Source organism: Catharus ustulatus, chromosome 3 (assembly GCF_009819885.2).
Source record: "Catharus ustulatus isolate bCatUst1 chromosome 3, bCatUst1.pri.v2, whole genome shotgun sequence".
NCBI lineage: Eukaryota > Metazoa > Chordata > Aves > Passeriformes > Turdidae > Catharus > Catharus ustulatus.
Window position 1 is genome coordinate 29,179,486 of NC_046223.1, and position 17,579 is coordinate 29,197,064.

At 50.9% G+C, this 17,579-nt stretch overlaps 1 long non-coding RNA gene across 1 annotated transcript; it reads left to right on the forward strand.

Annotated features, from left to right (window-relative positions):
- The first annotated feature begins 209 nt into the window (after positions 1-209).
- On the forward strand, positions 210-13,815 carry LOC116994631. Its single transcript, XR_004417535.1, has 6 exons — positions 210-354; positions 3,301-3,331; positions 3,445-3,475; positions 10,166-10,268; positions 11,234-11,461; positions 12,894-13,815. It is a non-coding gene; the product is annotated as an uncharacterized LOC116994631 (long non-coding RNA).
- Positions 13,816-17,579: the final 3,764 nt, after the last annotated feature.

Genomic DNA, 17,579 nt, shown 5'->3' on the forward strand with positions numbered 1-17,579 from the left:
GCCTCCAGCCGCTCAGCAGTCAGGCTCCTGGGCTGGGTGTCCTCTGCCATTTCTCTGTGCCCTTGTCCCCATTGTAATGTTAAGAAAGTCGTTGGCTACACCCTAGGACGGTGCTTAATGACACAAGGAGAGGCGGGGAGGACACCTGAGAGCAGGGGCGGGCTGGGGGCAGGACGGGGAAAGCTCTGTGTGCCCGGGACAACGCTCTCTGTCTCTCTCTCGCTCGGTGCTCGGGCAGGAAGGTGCGCGGGGCTCTGACCCCCGGCCATCCCCGAGCGGGGAGCCACGTTCGCCGCCGCCCTGCCGCTGTGCCCCGAGCAGCCTGCCACCTCCGGACACCCCTCTGAGCCACAGGTAAGCAGGGGGTCCCTCCTCCATCCCTCTCCCACCTGGGCCCTTGTCTGCCCTCCGCAGCTGCGGGGGGGACCCGCCGGGACCGAGAGCGCGGAGACGGCGCCTGGGGCCGAGGGGGGCTGGAACTCGTTCTGCTGCTCTGTTCTGTCGCTAATTGTCATAGCTGGTGGTGGTTTGGATGTCCTGTAGATATCTTAGTGAAGAACTGTTATTGCTTAACGCGTATCTTGCCTGAGACCCCCTTAACCTGTCCTCCAAAGCAGGACACGGGGAAGGAGGGAGAGACTGCACAGCTGCAGCTGAGGGCAGTGCTGGCTCTTTCAAACTGCTCGGTGCAGAACTGGAAGAACAGTTTTCCCCCTTTCTCTCCATCCCTGGGCAGAACATGAAGATGAAGCCGCACTAAGCTCTCTGTTTTGTGGGCTGTTGTTTGGTTTGGGTTTTTTCTGGCTTGATTTCTGCGTGACCTATCACAGAAATGCGCATCGGCGTGTGCACGCTTCCTGGCAAATCCAGATGTGATGTGGAAATCCTAAGTGAGGATTTCCAGCCTTGGCTACAGGGGACACAGGCTTCTGAAAATAGAACTGACCTTGGCAGAATAGGAGCCGTGAAGGGAAGCAGAACTGAAATATAGGTTAAGCAGAAAACCCCGCTTCCCTGCTCTTACCTTTGGGGTGCTGAGTTCCTGCATCTCCCTGGCTCTGCAGCTGTAGCTCACCCGGTCCTGGCTGTGGCTGATAAAATTGGGCCTGGGACGTTTTTAGCAGCAATCCATTTTTTAAAAGAACACAAAGAGCATCCAGTGCAGTAGAGTCTTTAGGAAATACATTCAAATCGGGGACTCTGGTTTTCCTGTAGTTCTCCCTCCTGTTTTCACGTGGGCCGGAAGGATGGCAGGGCCTGTGCTTATCATATGAAAGTGATGCTATTAAATTTCTCCAGAAGTTCTGATTATTATTATTATTATAGTTACTAATTTTCTGACAGAAAACACTCTCATTTTCCCACATTGTTTCAGGTGCTGCCCAGGATGGACATGTGTGGGTGGGTGAGAATTACTTCACAGAGAATTTACTCTTTTTCGTGGTTTTTTTTTAAACATAGATAGCCCTGAATAGAGGTCTCTGTGACACTTAACCATTCTTGTCGTTCCTGTTCTTGTCCATCCTAGTTAGTTACACGTGTAGTAAGTTTTTGCATTGACTAAGGACTAATTTTGCCACCTAACAAATGCTCTACATTAGCTAGCTACGCTGCCGAAACACAAAGTTTTATTTCTGATGCAATTTTACCCCTTTTTTCTGAACGCACTTGTTGCAAAAAGGAAAGCATGTGCATTTCCTGTAAAATTGTTTGCATTGAAAAATGACTCACCTTTCTCTTGTTGAATTTCCTCACCTCGAATTCAAGTCTGAGGAGCCAAACAGCTGCAGCTATTCTGAGGCCTTTTATACCTCGTGCAAACGAGAGGGGGTCCCAATGAGGGGTATATTAACCACAGCCTTTGCCAATGGCCTCCCTTCCCTCTCTGGGAATCAGCTGGATAAGGGTTCTCCTCTCATTTCAATGAAGAGGGTGTTTCACCTTATCTCAGTTTGTTTTTCAGTAGATGCTTTTGGGCATCTAAAGCAGAGGCTTTGACGATTGTGTGAAGAAAATGGCGTTAAATACAATGAACATTTAAGTTCATAGTTTGGGTTGTGTGTTCATAGGTGATAAGATGCTTTTGTAATTTTTAGTTGTTCTTGGGTTTTTTTGTGTTTTTTCTTTTCTTTTTTTTTTTTTTTTTTTTTTTTGGTGGAATACTGGTTCCTGAAATTTCAGGTTGAGTAAAGTATGAAACCTGAGATTTTTTTCAGCACCTTTGTTGTATGACAAAAGGCATCTGACCTGTGTTAAATATGTCTGAGGTTGAAGCTTCAGGCGAGTAAAGGGAGGACTGTGACCAGGAGAGGGAGGGTGAGCAGGCTATCCAGTTAGGTGTTACCTTAGAGTGGGTGGGGGTGGTTTGAAGGCAATACGGTGTAAAATGTCCATTTGTGAGCCTTTGAGACTTTTCACAAGTGCAGCAGATGGATTTGCACATCTCACAGCACATGGCCACACCCACCTCGCTCACAGACATGCCGTGTAACTTTGTCTCTTCCTAACCCAGGTGCCCATCGTAACAGCCACAACCTCAGGCTCTGGCTGAAGCTGTGACCACTCAGGACCCCCAAATCCCACCCCAGGACCCTCCCAATGACCCCCATCTCCCCCCTCAGCCATGACCACCCCCGGTGCTGCTGCTGCCTCCCCCCACTCCGCTGACATCCCTGCCCGTGTCCTGATTGCCGCCCGCTTCTCCCCAGACCACCCCACACCTCCTGACCTGGGACCCCCGCCCGGAGAGGGGGTTTGGGGGGGATTTGGGGGTCCCTGAGGGGTTTAGGGGGGTTGTTAGGGGGGTACAGGGGGGTTATGGGGGATTTGGGGAGGTTATGGGGGGTACAGAGGGGGGTTTTGGAGGGGAAAGAAGGGTTTCTGGGGGTTATGGAGGGGTAGAGAGGGGTTTTGGGGGGGACAGAGGGGATTTGGGGGGGTAATGGGGGTTTGGGGGGTTTCAGGACGGGTCTCTGACCCCCCCCGTGCCCCACCAGGTCTGGCCCAGGGCCCTGCAGGAGCTCCAGAGGAGTCTGGGGTCTCTGGGGAGCTCTATGGGGTCTGGGGATTTCAGGGGGGTTTTTGAGGGTCCCTGTGGAAGTTTTTTGGGTCTGGGGGGGTCTCTGGGAGTCTCTGACCCCCTGTGTTCCCTCTCCCCAAATTCACAGGGACCCCTCCCCAAATTCAGAGGGACCCCAGAACCCCCCCAAGCCCCACCCGTGACCACCCCCCCAAAAGTCCCTGGGACCCCCCGGCACCCCCTGAGACTCCTCCCCCAAATCCCCCCGTATCTCTCCCCAGCATCTGTGGGACACTGCACTCAGTGGATCAGGTGAGTGGGGGTGTCCCAGGGTGGTCTGGGGGGGTCCTGGTGGGTTTTCAGACCCCTCTGACCTCTCCCTTGCCCCCTCCCCAATACCTGAACATCAAACTGATGGACATCAGCGTCACGGACCCTGAGAAGTACCTGCACATGGTGAGCGGTGGGGGGCTCAGGGGGGTTTTGGGGGGTCTCAGGGGGTCTCAGTGAGTTTTTGGGGGCTGCTCAGGGGTCTCGGTGTGTTTTTTGGGTATTGCAGCGGTTTTTTGGGGGTCTCACCGGGTTTTCTGGGGTCTCACTGAGTTTTTGGGGCCGTTCTGGGGTCTCGGAAGTTTTTGGGTTCTCACTTTTGGGGCCTGCTCGGGGGTCTCATTGAGTTTTTGGGGTCCCCTTGGGGGGTCTCAGGGGAATTTTGGAGGTCTCAGGAGGTTTTTGAGGATCTCAGGGCGGGTTTTGGGGGACAGTTCTGGGGTCTCACTGGGTTTTTTCGGGCCTCACTGAATTTTGTGGGTTCCTTCAAGCGTCTCATTGAGATTTTTGGAGCCCTTTGGGGGTCTCAGGGGGGTTTTGGGAGCAGTTTGGGGGTCTCACTGGTATTTTTGGGGCCTCACCAGGTTTTTTGGGGGCCGTTCTGGGGTCTCAGAAGTTTTTGGGCTCTCACCGAATTTTGGGATCTCTTCAGGGGTCTCATTGAGTTTTTTGGGGGCCCCTTGGGGGGTCTCAGTGTGTTTTTGGGGGTCCCACCTGGTTTTTTAGGGGTCTCACTGGGTTTTTTGGGGGCTGTTCAGGGGTCCCACTGGGCTTTTGTGGATCCCAGTGGGTTTTGGGGGCCTCATTGAGTTTTTGGGGGCTGCTCAGGGGTCTCAGTGTGTTTTTGGGTATTGCAGCATTTTTTCAGGGGTCTCAGTGGATTTTTTGGGGTTCTCACCAGGTTTTTTGATGCTCTCACCAGGATTTTTGGGGTCTCACCAGGTTTTTGGGGGGCTGCTTGGGGGTGTCTGAGTTTTTGGGGCCCTTCTGGGGTCTCAGAGGTTTTTGGGCTCTCATTGACTTTTCGGGGCCTGCTCGGGGATCTCATTGAGTTTTTGGAGGACCCCTTGTGGCAATCTCAGGGGAATTTTGGGGGTCTCAGGAGGTTTTTTGAGGGTCTCGGGGGGGTTTTTTGGGGGGCCCTTCTGGGGTCTCACTGGGTTTTTCCGGGCCTCACCGAATTTTGGGGGTCCCTTCAAGGGTCTCATTGAATTTTGGGGGGCCCTTTGTTGGTCTCAGGGGGGTTTTTGGGAGCAGTTTGGGGGTCTCACTTGGTTTTTTTGGGGCTCTCACCCGGTTTTTAGGGGGCCATTTTGGGGTCCACTGGGATTTTGGGGTCTCAGAGGTTTTCGGGCTCTCACCGAATTTTGGGATCCCTTTAGGGATCTCATTGAGTTTTTGGGGCCTCATTGAGTATTTTGGGGCCCCCTTGGGGGGTCTCCCCCTCCTCTCCCCCCTCCCCAAATTGAGATTTCCTCCCCCCCTTAAGCCCCACCCCAAATTGGGATTTTTCCCCCTGAAGCCCCCTCCCCACCCTGAGGGCCCGGCGGGCGCGCCATGGCTGCAGCATGGACACCGTGAAGTCTTGGGGAGGGGGCGTGGGGTGGGTTCAGGACCCCCAGAAACCTCCCTGGAACCACTGCAGACACCGAGAAACCCCCCCCAAAAAACCCTCAAAAAAGACTTCCCCTAAGATCGCCCCAAAGCCCCTCCAAATTTCTCCCAAACCCCCCAGGTGTTCGAACCCCAAAATTTTCGAGGGTCTGAACCACCCAGAGCCCCCTTAACCCCCCAAAGCCCCCGCAAATTGCCCCCAAATTCCCCCCAAAAACCTACAAAGCCCCTTGAATTTCCCCCAAGATCCCCCCAAACCCTCTGCAGGTCTGAACCCCCAAATTCCCTCTGATATTCCCTCTAAATCCCACCCAGAGCCCCCCAAACCCCCCAGGGGATCTGAGCCCCCCAAGCCCCCTGGGGGTCTCACCCTGAACGCGTCGGCCACGCCTCGGCCCCTCGCAGGTTGGTCCAGGGCGAGATTCCCACAAAGAATTCCTGGACTCTGGGGGGCAGGGGGCGGTTGGGACCCCCGGAGGGTCCGGGAAGGGGTCCCAGGAGGGTCCCGGGGTGCTGGTTGCCCCCCAGACTCACCGGTGAACAGAACATCACCCCCGTCCAGCGCCGCCCCCTCGTCCGTCACCGACAGCACGCAGAGCTGGAGCTGCTCCAGCACCTCCCGGAGCCCCCCGAGCTGGGGGAGGGGGCAAGGGGTTGGGGGGGGTCATGGCAGGGGGGGAGGACACCAGGTTAGAGCCCCCTCCCCGCAGATCCACAGAGAGCCCCACGAGCTGGGGAGGGGGGCAGGGGGATCCCAGGGGGGGCGGGTGGGACAGCGGGCACAACTTCTCCAGAACCTGCAGTGATCCTCCAGAGCCCCGGGAGCTGGGGAGGGGAACAAAGGGGTCATGGCGGGGAGGGGGGACAGCGGGCACAACCCTCCCACAGAATCCCCAGAGACCCCGCGGATCCACAGAGCCGCCTGAACTTGGGGTGTGGACAGGGCGGGTCAAAGGGTGGGGGGACAACAGGCACGATCCCCCCCAGAACCCACAGGGGGCAGCGCCCGCACCAGGGCGTGCATGAAATGGCTGAAGGGCTCGGACATGGCCGGGACCCCCTCCCCAAAAATGGGGGCTCCGTCCAAAAAACGGGACTTTCCAAAAAATGCGACCCCTCCTCAAAATGAGGTCTCCTCCCAAAAAATGGGACCTTCCAAAAACGGGCCCCCATCCCGAAAATGGAACCTTCCAAAATAGAGACTACTCCCAAAAACAGGCTACCCTCCTCCCCAAAAACGGGACCCTGCCCCTCTTCAGCGGGGCAGTTTTGAGGTCGCCCCTTAAAACGTCCCCCCTGCTCAAAACTGCTCAAATTTTGAATGGGGGCGGCCCAGAGCCCCCACTGGGACCCCCAGTTTATTCCCCACAAACGGCGGTCCCAAGCCCATAATGCATTGCGGCGGCCCCCTACCCATAATGCATTGCGGCCCCGCCTACCCATAATGCATTGCGGCCCCGCCTACCCATAATGCATTGCGGCCCCGCCTACCCATAATGCATTGCGGTCCCGCCTACCCATAATGCATTGCGGCCCCCTACCCATAATGCATTGCGGCGGCCCCCTACCCATAATGCATTGCGGCCCCGCCTACCCATAATGCATTGCGGCGGCCCCCTACCCATAATGCATTGCGGCCCCGCCTACCCATAATGCATTGCGGCGGCCCCCTACCCATAATGCATTGCGGCCCCGCCTACCCATAATGCATTGCGGCCCCGCCTACCCATAATGCATTGCGGCCCCGCCTACCCATAATGCATTGCGGCGGCCCCCTACCCATAATGCATTGCGGCCCCGCCTACCCATAATGCATTGCGGCGGCCCCCTACCCATAATGCATTGCGGCCCCGCCTACCCAAAATGCATTGCGGCGGCCCCCTACCCATAATGCATTGCGGCGGCCCCCTACCCATAATGCATTGCGGCCCCGCCTACCCATAATGCATTGCGGCGGCCCCCTACCCATAATGCATTGCGGCCCCGCCTACCCATAATGCATTGCGGCGGCCCCCTACCCATAATGCATTGCGGCGGCCCCCTACCCATAATGCATTGCGGCGGCCCCCCTACCCATAATGCATTGCGGCGGCCCCCCTACCCATAATGCATTGCGGCCCCCGCCTACCCATAATGCATTGCGGCGGCCCCCTACCCATAATGCATTGCGGCGGCCCCCTACCCATAATGCATTGCGGCCCCCGCCTACCCATAATGCATTGCGGCGGCCCCCTACCCATAATGCATTGCGGCCCCCGCCTACCCATAATGCATTGCGGCGGCCCCCTACCCATAATGCATTGCGGCCCCGCCTACCCATAATGCATTGCGGCGGCCCCCTACCCATAATGCATTGCGGCGGCCCCCTACCCATAATGCATTGCGGCGGCCCCCTACCCATAATGCATTGCGGCGGCCCCCTACCCATAATGCATTGCGGCGGCCCCCTACCCATAATGCATTGCGGCCCCGCCTACCCATAATGCATTGCGGCGGCCCCCTACCCATAATGCATTGCGGCCCCGCCTACCCATAATGCATTGCGGCGGCCCCCTACCCATAATGCATTGCGGCCCCGCCTACCCATAATGCATTGCGGCCCCGCCTACCCATAATGCATTGCGGCCCCGCCTACCCATAATGCATTGCGGCGGCCCCCCTACCCATAATGCATTGCGGCCCCGCCTACCCATAATGCATTGCGGCGGCCCCCTACCCATAATGCATTGCGGCCCCGCCTACCCATAATGCATTGCGGCCCCGCCTACCCATAATGCATTGCGGCCCCGCCTACCCATAATGCATTGCGGCCCCGCCTACCCATAATGCATTGCGGCGGGCCCCTACCCATAATGCATTGCGGCGGCCCCCTACCCATAATGCATTGCGGCCCCGCCTACCCATAATGCATTGCGGCCCCGCCTACCCATAATGCATTGCGGCCCCGCCTACCCATAATGCATTGCGTGAAAAAACTCGCGTGAAAAAATCTCGCGTGGAAAAATCTCGCGTGGGAGGGGCTCGCGTTGGGCGGGCAGCTCGCGTCGGGAGGGGGGTTCGCGTGGGAGGGGCTCGGGTGGTGGGAGGCTCGCGGGGCGCTCGCGTGGCGGGGGGGCTCGCGTGGAGGGGGGGTTGCCTGTGAGGGGGTTGCGTGGGGGGAGGAGCTCACGATGGGGGGGGGGCGGGCACCCGTGGGGGGCGGGGGGGGGGGGTGGTCTCGTGGCGGTCGTGTGGGGGGGGCTTGGGGGGGGGCGTTGCGTGGGGGCGGGCTCGCGTTGGGGGGGCCCGCGTGGGGAGGGTGGGGCTGGCGTCGGGGGATGTCGCGTGGTGGTCGCGTGGTGGTCGCGTGCCGCCATGGCCGTGGCTCGGGGAGAAGGCGGGGTGCTCCGTCCCTGTCTGCCACCACGGGGCAGCGCTGGGCCAGGGAGAGCGAGCCCAGAGGCGGCGGCCGGCCCCGAGCGGCCCCGCCGAGCGGCAGCGCCGGGCTGGGCCACCCGGCCCTGTCGGCAGCCCCGAGCGGGCCGAGCCTGCGCAGCTCGAGCCGAGCCGGTAAACCCCGCCCTGCCACGGTTCTGTTAGTATTTGGCAACTTTGTTGCACGCGGGTCCTCGCTGCGAATGACAGAGCGGCTTATACTCAGGTCCGGCTTATTTATGGACAAAGAACGAAATGTTTGCCAACACCCAGAGATGCAGCTTACAGTCAGTGCAGCTTGTAATCGTGAAATGACTGTACACCAGCATGGCTAAAGCAGCCCTGCCTTGGTCACAGTGCATTTACTTCTCCTTGGCACTTTGGGCCTACAAAAGTAGCCCGCTGCAAGGTGCCATCTTATTTTCTGCACTGTAGACACCTGCTAGCATGTGTATTCTGGAAGTGCTGAGCCAAAATTCCTTCCAAATCCTGCCTTGCATACACTCTTGAGACAAAGCTAGAAGATGCCCTTGCCCCTCTTTGACACAAGCTGAGATAACAGCATCCGGTCCTCAGTCCACTATTTCTGCAAAGGTGCAAGCAGCCTTAGCTGCTGGGAACCAGGGACATCTGAATACCCATACCTCCCTGGCCTGGTCTTCACCTGCTAGCCTCACAACTAACGTGTGGGCCTTACACTGTTTCCATACAGCCCTTTCTGTCCCACTACTGCATCCAGTCCAAGTTGGCATGTGAGTAATCTGACTGAAATTGTGTTTGAGGGAGAATGAAATTAGTTCAGGGACTAAAAATAGATATGTTATAAACAAGCTCTGTCACGTTTCTAAAGCACTGACACTATTCCCAACGTAAGGCCAATGAGTTGCACATGAAGTCACTTAGGAAGGGTCTTCTTTGGGTTGGTCTGCTTGTGACTACATAACCATTATTTGCATTTCAACCAGTCTGTTTTCATTCATAGACTGCTCACCATCCATATGTAAAGCTTATGTTTCACAGAATGCACCAGGAAGTTGAAAGGCAATGAAATGTGATAATCAGGCAGGGGGAAGGTAGGGAAGGAGGTGCCCTTGGTGCTTTGTTGAAAGTTACAGCGGATGTAGGTGCTGGTGGTAGAGTATTGGTAGGCCCAGAGGAATGACAGTGAGGTGTGAGCAGTGGGGGTGTTCAGGGGTAAAAGCATGCAGACTGCCACTGTAGGAGATGCTCTGTCAAGCAATGAAGAAATCCTGGTTCTTTGGAGTCAAGGAGCTGTTGGCTTTTGGGATCAGGAAAGCTTTCAGATAAAGATCATCATTCTAGAGGTCTCCGGAAAGCCTTACAGAGTGACAGAAACAGCTATAGAGAATTTCGTAGGCAAATGAGGAACAATTACCCATTCCAAACTCTCCAACTGAGGTGCCTATCTTGGTGTCATTCCCTTGTAAATTGAAATGACAGATAAAGTCAATGAAACCAAAACCTAAAGGTTAATGATGCAAAAAACAGCAGGAAAGGCCGGTCATAGCATTACAAAAGGAGATTGTGATTTTAGACCCTATTACCATGTGTCAAATGAGTAATTTCAGTAGGAGTTGTGTATGAAACAACTGGTTTAGGGACAGCAGACCACCAGCTTCCAAAATTATGAAAGTATCAGTGATTTTTGCATGCCAGAAAAAAATGTCTTATGCTGGGCATCCAAATCCAGAGGCCACTTTTAAACGTTGTTTTGTTTTTCTGGTTGCAGTGGAAGAAACATGTCTAACATACAGTTCTTTCCTACAGGCACATTGACTTGAAAGTTAATCATAGTTCTGGCCCCATATGGTTACAGTGAGTCTGCTTCTCTGTCTGTGGGAGTCCTAAAGGATACTTGATAGCTGTCCAAGTAAGTGCTTAAAAATTGAATCATAAAGGCAAAGTCACTAGATAGCATAATCCAGAATTATCCCAAGGAAATGGAGGTAGAATTAAATCTTTCAAGCCCTCAGCAGTGTCCCATAGATTTCACCTGAAATGGAGATAATTGTATGGCATGCATGAAGTGTTACTCATAGTAGATGTGCACAGAAGATGTACCTTCGTATTTTCTTCAGGGAAATCCTGTAGAAGGATACTTCCTGCTTTGCCATGGACAGGAATCTTATTACATGAGATGCAAAGAAATGTAATCAAAATATTTTTCAGCCATATATCATATCATGTATGTTTTGTTATACTGTATGGGAACTTGGTGTGTCTGTCTGTATTTATGTTTGTTTTGCAAATTCATTTACAAACAGCCAGCACTGTTTCCATACCAGAATCCTTTGATAAGTCAAGGAGAATGGTGCAAGCTGCTTACAGTCTCCTTATGTCCTCCCTGTAATCCCAGACAAGATAAATATAGAAATCTCTAGGGCTGAGATGTGAAATGCAGTATTGATGAGCAAATGTGGAATTGGCCTCACTCAAAATATCATTTGGTCAACTGGTGAATTAAGATGGAGATGGAGCTAAGTGAAATCCTGCTGAGGTGGGGAGGGAGAGATGTGTGGTGTGTGTATGCTTCTGGGTCCCTTGCAGGCTTGTAGAAAGGCCAAAAGCAATGAGGTCTGAGACTGTGGAAAGTTTCAAATTATATGAAGCTTAATCCAAAGCTCAGTGAAGCTGAAGAAAATCCCCCATGGTGCATGAATATTGCATGTGTTATGGGACTTCTCTTTTTTGAAGAGCAATTACCTCAAATGCAGGGATACAAGAATTCCACTAAACCTCAATCTTACTCTGCATGAAGGTTGCAATGGATAAGAGGGGAGGAAGCAGTTGCTTTTTCTCTCAGGGTGAATATAACAGAGTTAATTTCTGGATCAGTTTCTTGAGTCACATCCAAGGTCTAAACTAAGTTACAAGAGATGAAGAAAAAGTCCATATGCAATACCTGCCATGAGCAACCAGAGAGGGAAACAGGCATGACCTCTTGCCTCGTCCTCACCGCATCTATTCCAGAGCAGCAAACCGTCACAGACAGTAAGCAACTGCATGTCTGTCTTGGATGCAACACATTCCCTCTCTTCTGGAACAAACTGTAAGCATGAAATAGTAAGTAAAACCTTTAGTGAAGATTGAGTTTACAGCCACACATACTAATGCCCTGTGAACAGGAGCCATGTGTTTTGCTTTGTCATTGTAATTACCAATGGTATTTAGAAGTTGTTCTATCAGCACAAAACCTCACTGCTGCAGCCTGGAAAAGTCTCTGTTTAGACTCCAAGAAGGACTGCTAGCCATATATGTGACCCCTGGGCAAATGATACAGCACAAGTCCATTGGCAAACATGCCAAGTAGGTTCATGGAAATGAGCAGGCTGTAATACACTACCCTGGGAATAAGTAACATGGAATGTGACACCTCTGGGGACCAAATGGTAGCGCAAAATACGCATGCAGAACTGTGAACAAACCAAAGGGATAAGCATCTGTACTTGCAACATGCAATTACTAATTTACAATTACTAATGTCGCACTCAGCAATCATGTTTTAAAATTAGTATTTTTTGTTTAACATGTGGCTGAGGACTGATTTATGATTTGATTTCAACTTCTAAATAAATTGCAGTTATTCTGGTAGTTATTAATCGTGTAAATGGATGTGAAGGAGTTTATCTCACAGTATCCAGCCTGGTTTTTATGGCTGCTATTTTATTCCTCTGTGATTGCTCTAGGATTGACTTTGCTTGCCAATACTTACAACTTAAAACCAAATTTTAATATATTTCTTGGCTTAAGCATAAGATTGAGGGCAGGGGTTGTTTCATTTGTGATTTGGGTGGGATTTTTTCTTCTCTCCATCTTCTGTTTTTTTTCCTATTAATTTCTAATTCAATTGCTCCAAGTCTTTGCTATATTGATCTGTTTCATATTAAAGGAATGATAGCAATTTTCTCTGAATAAGCAACAGTTGGTGATGTGTGTTCTATTTAGGCAAGTAGGAAGAATCCAAGAAGAAACAGTTCTTCCCAGGGAAGGGAGGATCTCAACCTAATGGGGCTGGTGGATAGGAAAATGTTGGCCTTTGCTGACACTGAATCTCTTTTCCTGGAGGGATGCCTCCACTGTGGAGGGCAGCAGCCAAAGCCAGAATCAATATCAGGGATTAAGCAAACCAGAGGAAAAAGGGAATTTCTACTCTGCCTACAGCAGAGTGAGAAGATTGGGATTAGCTGCCTAAGTCAAGGTCAGATGCTCTCCAAGAGAATATTAGAGGTATATCATATGTGGGGAAGAATCATGGAATGGGTGAGGTTGGAAGGGACCACAGTGGCTTACTTCGTCTAATCTCCCTGCAGCAGACCTAATTAAGTAAAGAGCATACACACAAAAAGAATACAAGGACATTGACAAGTAGAAGGTCTCTAATTGCTGAAACAGTTAGAAGCCAGTGGGAGAAACGGGAAGAAGAAATCTACCTGATCGGAAAATGGAGGTAGGAGGAGATTATCTCAAGTCTGTCTGGGTTTTGTGCTTCTTGCAGATTCGGGACTCAACAGTTTGCTCACACTACTACCTGAAGGCTTCCCTGGGGCATTATGATGTCCTGATACTTTGTGCAGTTTTCCACCAGCCTCCTGATCTTCTAGGACCAGAAAGCATTATGTGGATCCTGCCTTGTAAGGATCTTGGGATTTTCCAGAAGGCTCTGACCTAGTCAAGAGCAGACTGCATTTATAGTCAGTTTAAACTGAGGTGGAGGAAACCTGGACTTCAGATGCTGGAGATTTTCAACTTCAAAACACCCTTGGATAGACTCTAGCAGGCAGAGCCTAGACAGAGCCTGGGAGCCCCAATTCTTTGTGAGCTTTGCAGTGGTTAATTTTGGTGAGTGGATGTTCTGGGTCCTGTGGGTTTCCATGTACTTTCCTAAAGATTCTAAACTCACAGAATTCAGCAAAGCACATAAATGGTCTTGGGCTTTGCTGCAGTGGGAGGAACTTCAGACTACATTTCTGCAATGCTGTATGAACCTTCCTTTACCCTTCTACCTCCATCCAACCACCAGCCAAAAACTGTGAAATGGGTTCTTGATGTCAGTGTAGAGTGGCATGTGATTCCCTTATTATTTGGGGTGAGTTGAGGCTGTAATCACGAAACCTGGAACTCTGAGGAGAAAGGAGAACATGCAATATTCTTTCAAAAGGTTGCAGAGTTTCCTTAATATCTGCTTCCCAGAGCCATATGGAAAATTCCCTAAGCCACCTAAATGCTTTCCAGAACTTTTACTGCATGGAAGCATCCTCATGACTGTCATGCATACTTTGACTTATAGTCAAAATTGTTATTTCCATTGATAATAATAAGCTGGTTGATTACTGTCATTAATTCCTGGCTGCTAGAAATGGCAAATTTTTTTTTCAAATTTTTCTAATGACAGGATAGGAAATTAAAAGGCTCTACCATTCTTGGACCAAAATACTAGTTAGGCTAGTTCTAAAAATGAGAGAATGGAAAATTATCCTTTCAGCTCTTGAATTTTTTTTTTTTAAATATGAAATCACTATGTAAAATGTAATAAAGTAAGTGAACACAATCTTAGTGGCTCAGAGATACAAAGTAAACGTGTAGTACAGTGACTAGTACCAGCCCTTTGGGTAGCTATTGCTTATCTCAGAGTATATTGATGTCTCTACTAGGCCTGAACTGTTAGACATGACACTCTTATCTCGGAGTAGATTACTGCAGTAGCATTTTGCTTTAGGACATAAAAATTTGATCCTTCTGACTTCACCATAGATAAATTTTTATGATACATATAAATTCCCTGCTGTGTACATCAAAACCTGACCATGACCCGACTGTCAATACACAGAATATGAGGATGTTTTGTAGTTCTTTCATACTGCTGGTGACTATGCTTCAAGGCTGGGGTGAAGTGGTCAATGTCTGTGTAGTCTTTCTATTTGACAGCAATAGTTCAGATTGACTAGTTAAAGGCTACAAAGCAGTCTGACATTGTTGGCTGAAAATTCTGCAGAGAAAATAAGATACTCTACACACTCTGATACTTTTGCCAGAGTCTCTATAAGAGAAGGTATGTGTGGAGTCTCCCTGTGGAAACTGAGAAACATCACCCCAGCAGGGCAGGGGAAGCACGAAATCACTCCCACATCTCTCTTCTCTTTCTTTCACAGGACCTACAAGACACTGTGAAGCTTGAAAACTAATGTCAACCACACAAAAATCCCTGGCTTAAAATTTTGCAGGCATTTAAATTTTGCAGTATTAAAATTTTGCAGGGAGCATTATCTGATGAAGGTTGGCAATAGAGGAGGGGACCAAACTGGAGCCACCAGGTACCATCAGAATCTTCCTGGTGGCTAAAAGTTTTGGCCCTGCCTGTCATTTCAGGTGCTATTTCCCTTTCTCCTTGCTTTATGCTGTCCATCAGCATTGTCTGACAGCATGATGTGGTTCATTAAAAAAGGGAGGGATGAGGTGCAAGATGAATCTTCCAAAAGATCTTCCAAACAACCGTGTGTAGAGGCACAGAACAGCTTTCTGAAACAGAGTTAATAATTCCAGTTGTTAATAATACTCCACTCACACCTGATGCTGTTCCCAGCACCCACAGCCAAGCTGTGCAGATCCCATTTGTTTGCAGGCAGGTTGGGAAGGAGAGAGAAGTGATTCTGAATAATATTTCATTTCATGTGACATTTGGCATTTAAGAATGTTATGGCATTGTTTTTAAAACACTTCATGATTTCTAAGCAATCCTGCAAGAGATTGCATGTATGAAAATGTGCTTATTTGTTTCTATAGGTTGACTTTGCACATGTGATCTCCTCAGCTTTTCAGAGCACTTTTTTTGAGCATTGGGACACACCACAGACTTCCCCAAATTAATTGTGCAAAGTGCACAATGTTTTGAAAACCAGTTCCTAAATAGATACTCAGTATTGAGCAAGAAAGGTAAGCGATTGGGAAAGCACATGAGTTGCTATTTACAGCAGCTGAATTTCAAAAAGTTTTAGCAAGTTACAAGCCCTCTTGAAAACAAGCAGGAAATATTCCACAATATTCCTTCAATTCAATTGTCATTATTAAGTTGGGGTTTTTTAATGACACAGCTTTTAGCAGCTCAGACCACCTGAAGTGGACCTCCTGCTCACTACCCTGGCCAGCAGGGCTGCAGAAACATGGCATGAAGGATGATCAGGGCTCAGGGAGCTTCAGGGATGTGCTTCAAAGGGCTTTTTTATTACTCTGCTCATCATCTTCAGAGCTCTGGGCACTGTGTCAGGCTCTCAGCAAGTGTGGAACGATGGGAAAAAAAACAAACAAGGACAAGAAAGAGGGAAGATTGTGTCTGTAATTGCTCACCTGTAATTATCTGCCATTGTGCGTTCTGATTCTGCTTCTCAGTAGCATAGAACCAGGAGAGTATTTAATTGCAACATGGCTCTGTCCATGGCATTATCTGCAAGCAGAGCAGATCAGCTCAGCCTTGTGGGGCTGAGGGAGAGATGAACTGCTCTGATGGAGATCAGGAGGGGCAGCAGGGCACAGCTGCTGGATCAAGAGGCAGAATACAAATCACAGGGCACCAGTCTGGGATTAAGCAAGTGCTGTTCTCTGTTTTTTCTGCTGATCACTTGGTGGTGGCAAAGTCCCACATCCCAGCTAGCATCCCAACATGTTCTGCACTGTGAGGCTGATTTTCCAAAGCATCCACAGCTGGCTGGGGGTACAGGGAGCTGCAGGAACCTGGATTTGGGATTGGATTTCCTGGCTGTGCCTCGCTATCCTGTCCTGTGCATGGGCATTGCACAGTGGCGCTGCAATTCAGTCCTGGGGTTGCACAGGCGGTAGCAGCTGCGTGGAGAGGAGAGGAACAGAGCTGTGCTCTTGGGAGTTGTGTGGGGAGGAGTGAGGCTGAAGAATGCACTGAAATCAAGTCATGACTTGCAGCAAGAGAGGCTCTGTAGCAGTGAGATGTACCTGGCCACAACTCTGTGGATGCACATGATGGGGGATGATGTGAATTTGAGCTGCTCAAATTCAGAAGCGGAGGGAAAATTATCCAGACTTGACCTGCAGTGTGACCTGAGCACAGGGAGAGATGCTGAAGCTGTCCCCTCCTCAGTCCCTGCTCCTGTCCCCTGGCTGGAGCCCAGCTCAGGCCCATTCCCAGGTGCAGGCTGCCCCTGGCACAGGCTGTGGGTGAGTGCAGTGCGAGCCTGCAGATCTGGCTCTGTGCTGTGGGCACTCACCTGGGCACCAAGGAATTTCAGAGCTCTCTGGCAGCACTTTTGTGCCACAAAGTGAGGAGCGGGGTTTCAAACCAGTGCTCTCCGCTCTCAGCTGTCCTCTTCCCTGCAGGAAAAGGAGTTTTTATACAGCCTGGCTGGATCTGTGCTCATGAGCTGATCTGACCAGTGAGGAGGATAAAATCAACACTCTTTGGTGTGTTAGCCAGAACATCCAAGTCACCACACAGCTCTGCAGCTGCCTCATCTCCTGCTCCCACTCCCACAGCCTCGGTGCTGGTGCCCTGAAACACTGCCACCAGCATTAGACATAACAGCAGGCTTAATTAGAGCCTGGCAGCCTGCCAGCATCCAAGAGGCAGAGCTGAGCTGGCTGCACCGCTTTCAAAGGGGTATTGAAAACCCAAAAACAATACACTGGGAAATAGCAGAGCAAGCTTTGTCGCCCTGATGTTGCTGTGGGTCAAGCACCTGTTTTGCCTCAGGTTCATCCCCTGGGAAGAAGAGTTTGAGCAGGGGCTCTGTGGTCCCTGACCCCAGTCCCAGGATGCTCCCAGGGGTGCCCAGTGTGGTGTTGAGTCACATCTCCACCCTGCCCTGCTGGAGAGGGAGATGGAAAAGTGGGATTCCCCCCCCACCATCCCTGCAGGCTGCGGTGGAGCTCAGGAATTTATTCCCTTCTGTGACAAAATGAGATGACACAATGTATTTCCATGGTTATCGCAGCAGCACATCAAGGCTCCTGGGGCAATGGATTACCAGACAGCCTGGGGGTTTCAGTGATTTCTTTTTTTTGTAGTGATGCTGTTTTAACTCAGAGAGTGTGAGCCTCCCAATGAATCACATCACAGTCAATTAGAAGTTTCCTGTCAGTCGTGACTTCTTGGATATTATTCCCAGTAGTGTAAATGCCATGCTTGGAGCCAAAATTTAGCTCAGCCAGAGAGAAACCC